Source organism: Magnolia sinica, chromosome 15, assembly GCF_029962835.1.
Source record: "Magnolia sinica isolate HGM2019 chromosome 15, MsV1, whole genome shotgun sequence".
NCBI lineage: Eukaryota > Viridiplantae > Streptophyta > Magnoliopsida > Magnoliales > Magnoliaceae > Magnolia > Magnolia sinica.
In genome coordinates this window covers 36952478-36956916 of record NC_080587.1, presented here as the reverse complement: position 1 = coordinate 36956916, position 4439 = coordinate 36952478, and the positions used below count along the sequence as shown (strand labels likewise).

At 36.2% G+C, this 4439-nt stretch overlaps 1 long non-coding RNA gene across 1 annotated transcript; it reads left to right on the top strand.

Moving 5' to 3' along the window:
* The first annotated feature begins 2873 nt into the window (after nt 1-2873).
* On the top strand, nt 2874-3773 carry LOC131227535 (uncharacterized). Its single transcript, XR_009162342.1, has 3 exons — nt 2874-3034; nt 3138-3205; nt 3751-3773. It is a non-coding gene; the product is annotated as an uncharacterized LOC131227535 (long non-coding RNA).
* Nucleotides 3774-4439: the final 666 nt, after the last annotated feature.

Here is a 4439-nt window from a genome sequence, read left to right as displayed (position 1 = left end):
GTAGTTGGGCACAAGTCCTTTTTCGTAAGCATTTACACTTGCTAGCATTTACAAACAGACACCTATCGTCCTAGATACTGTTTTCTGTTGCTCCTGTATCTAGTTGCATGAATTCTATTCAGAGAATCCATAGGGCCTCATGTATGAGCCAGGTTTGATATAAACAGTTTTCTGGGCCCTATTAGTTTTCATTTAGCTAAGGGCCTCGTGTATAAGATTTCTCCAGTAACAGTAATAACATTTGATGTTGTATGTTGTTTTGTGTGTGTGTTTATTTATTTTATAACAATTTTCAATGATGATTAGTAATTGAGAAGTTGAAATTGTTATAGCTTTATTAACCTCTATGGTTAGTTGTTCTGAGGCAGATATATGACTTCTTCACTGCAGGTTTAAAAGTAGGGTTGATTCAAGTGAGAGGCTTGCAGATATTTGCATCTGATAGCTTTCTTGAACTGACAGAGTATACTCGGGAAGAAATTCTTGGAAGAAACTGCCGGTACAGATTTTTTGCATGTCTTTGGTTTCTCTTTACAACAGTATCTGACTCCCAGCCCCAGTAAAACTGTCTTGAATAATTTTTTACCAATAGTAGAAATTATAGGGTCTATTCCTCTTTTTATCCCCAAACTAAATCCCGAGCATTGATAAGACCATATAGTTTTATTAGTAGTTATGTAAAGATAATCATGTGTAAGGTTTATAGGGAAGCTTATTATTGTCTGATCATATTGCTGGTCTTATGAAATTAGAATTAACCTCCTACTGCCTGAGTTTAATGATTCGAGGGAAGGGGTTTGCATAGTTGGGGCTTCTTTGCATTTTTTTAGAGGCAAGGATTTGAATCCTTTTAGGTTTCTGACATGGTCTATGATGTGGGCCCAAGGATCTATGTCACATTAGGTCCCCTTTCTTGTGTGAAGGGGCACAGCTTGCTCCCTGCAAAAATGAAGTGCATTTTGGAACCTAAAGGATTTAAATCCTTTTGAATCTCCAACTCCGGATGCTCCAGTCCACGTGCAAAAACCGTAAAATGGCATTGTTGAAAGATTAAAACAAATGTAGTTAGAATGGTTTCCCTCAATTTCAGATGATTTTGTACTGATCCCACAGAATGGATAAAAAGGTTCAACTGATGCATAACATCTGAATTTACAATCTACCATTTTCATTGCTGCTGTTTATAGAGAGGCCCAAAAGGAAGCATATAGACCATGAAATCCTCCACTTTTTATCTTCCATGAGTCGCTTACTTTATATGGTTTCAAGATTTTGAGGATGGTGAGAAGATATGGTTTTCACAAGCTTACAACTTCAACCAACTGTTCTCAACAATGTAAGGTACCCTTTAGATGCTCAACAGCCCTATAATAAAAACCATCGTTCAGAGGGACTTCGTTATATCTTCGTGTCAAGCTGAACGTAGGCACGAAGAAGCCTGATGCTTGTCAGGATCATTGCAAGGGTTCAAAATAGTTAGCCACTTCACTACATCTACAACCAGTGCACCCAACATGCATTTGAATGTGACTCTGAGCAATTCATTGAAATATTTTTATCAGTTTGGAATGAGCAATGGCCATGATAAAATTATGCATCAGTAACCATAACAGTCATTCAATGAGGTTCGCCCATCGCCCAATTGTCCTGCATGAATTCAATGTGATTGGTCACATATATTAAACAAGCGCATAGTCATCAAAATCCTACTATTTACTATTTAGGATTTGAGTTGAATCTTAAGCAAACTATTTGAATCTCACCTTGAATCCCTTTTTATATGAATGTTGTGATTCTATAATTTAAATCTTAGAATTTACAATTCAAATTATACTTATTCTTTTCTATTTTAAGCTTCACTTGGCGTTCATTTTATGTTTTTAAATTACTGGGGGCATTTTAAGAATCATTTAGAAAAGGTAAATTACTTTATTTTGTTCATAATAAAAGATTAAACAGTATATACTCTCTTTAACATTAAATCATGAACCTTTTTTTTTTCAACTTCTTAACTATTGACCTATATTTAATCATGGAATGAATGAATGATGGTTAGAAATCAAAGTATCTTTTCTTGTTGTTGTCAGTCCATAGAATCAAATGCCACTTTTCCAACATGATTCGTAATTCAATTAAAGGTATAAAGAACATAAATTATTAACTGATTCGCATAAGTTTTTCTTGGGGAGTTTCGTGAAAGACAAAAATAAAGGAAAGGTAAGAATCCTTTAACACTATCATTTGGAAAGAGAAAAGGATATACGCCAAGGGATTGATTTAGCCACAACACTAGAGTGCATTGAAATTTTTTTGGTGATAACAGATCCTAGACTTACTGATAACCCCATAGTTAGACATTCACTTCCATAATGTGGATTGCATCTTGACGTGTGGCAGACCATATTTTAGCTTTCTATTCCTCATGTTCTCCTTCATGATTCTTGAATCATTCTTTATAGTAAGCAAAATTTTGTTTCCTCTCTGGGGCTGCTACAGCTACATCCCAAATAATTAACTGTTCTTTCCTTTGGCTGTTTCAACATTCCGTTTAGGAAAAAGGAAAAGTTTTAAAGAGAAATATCTGGGAACTCACTCTTTTCCCAAAACAGAGGGTTTCAATTGTTTGTAAGCCTCGCATTTCGTTGGCTTTCTAACCTTAGAGCAACTAAATGGAATAAAAGTGGCTGGAGATTAATTTTAAAAAAATCTAGAAAAATTGTGTTGAAACAGTCTAGCTGAATTGGAATGAAACGGACAAACCAAGCTGAAACTGGCAGTAGTACGGTTCAAGTTATGGAGAGGTGTAGTTTTAGTCTAAAAATACTCGAGCTTTCATTGAAACAAAAAAGAAGGAATTATACTTAATTTGATGTTTCATTTCTTGGCATATAGCTCAAAGAGGACTGCTGTGATAAGGGCATCTGATGATTTTTGGCTGAGAGTCCCAGCGTCACATACAATCCATATTGCATCTGTTGCCTACAACACCTTATTCCTTGGAGAATTCATGCAGCCTGATTGGGATATGTTTCATGTAAGCTACCATAATCCTGTTTCCTGATAGCTTTATCTTTCAACATTTGTTGAGTTTTTGGGAAATCATGATTGGTTATTTGGTGATTGATGTCATTCATCAGAGCATTCACCCGATGGCTGAATACCATGGAGCAGCTCGTGCGGTCGGAGGATGTGCCATTTATGTTAGGTATTAATTTCACTGCATTAAACTGTATAGCTTAGCTACCTCAAGCAAACAGAATAGCTTAGCCACTTCATGGCACTCGATTGAATCTAATTGCAAATTTCTACAATAATTCAATTCAATGAAGTGAAAATGTCCCAAGTGCAGCAAGCCCTGCTCTGTTAACAATATGGGCGAATGAAACCCAATCTTAGTCTCAAGACTCAGATGAGTCCCATATGACTCGTCCGAGTCGACTCAGACCCCCATCTCAAGCGAGTCACTACTCAAACTCAAGACCATACCAGTCGGTATAAGTCGCTGAGTCCTTTAACCATACCCCAAAACTGAAATCATGACCGTTTAAGGTTCCACATGAAGAAACACATGAAATTGCATTTGCGGATTGGTCATCATCATGACTGATGCTGATCCCACATTTTTATTGGGTAACATCTGTCATATGTAATGATCAATTCAAATTTGATTGAGAATCCAAATACACCCTTCTTGCATATGCTTTTCCAGCCACTGAAACATTCGCTCATGTTAAAAGCCATTCCATGCAGTGACAAACCCGGAGACCATGACAACATTTTTGTACTCTGTATAAAAGAATTTAGAAGCAGTCCTAAGACTAACTCTCAAGCTCATTGTAAAATGCAAGCCATTGGTTGTATCTAATTGTGGTGCTTAAAGTCTAACTTCGTGAACAAAACATGCAAATTATAACCTGTGATTTTAGCATTGCAGGTTGCTGGTAATGAGAATGGCGTCACTGCATTTCAGATGGACATAAAGGTCAAGACAGATCAAATCAACAGAACTTAGTTTCTTTAGGAGATGCTTTGTTTCTTGTGCATTGGAAAGACAAGTTTTTGAATGTTAAGTTTTTTGTCATGTTGATTCAGGTTTTTTGTCATGTTGATTCAAGTTTTTATTTTTATTTTGTTGTTGAAGCATGTATGTTTCTGGATCTGTTCAAATATTTGTACATTTAGTTTTCCTAGCTTGATTCTATTGATGTATATGTTGTATATCCATGCTGTTCATCTGTTTTGCCACACAAGTAGGGATTGAATTCCCACCATAAAAAACTTCTTGGGGTCCATGAAAGTTTGGATCAAGCTGCTATTTGTGTTTTCCCTTCGTCCTAGTCTGTGTGAACTTATCAACAAGTTGGATGGCAAATAAACATTACTGTGGATCTAGGAAGTTTTTAATGGTGGGTGTTCAATCACCACTGTTTTTCTGTTGT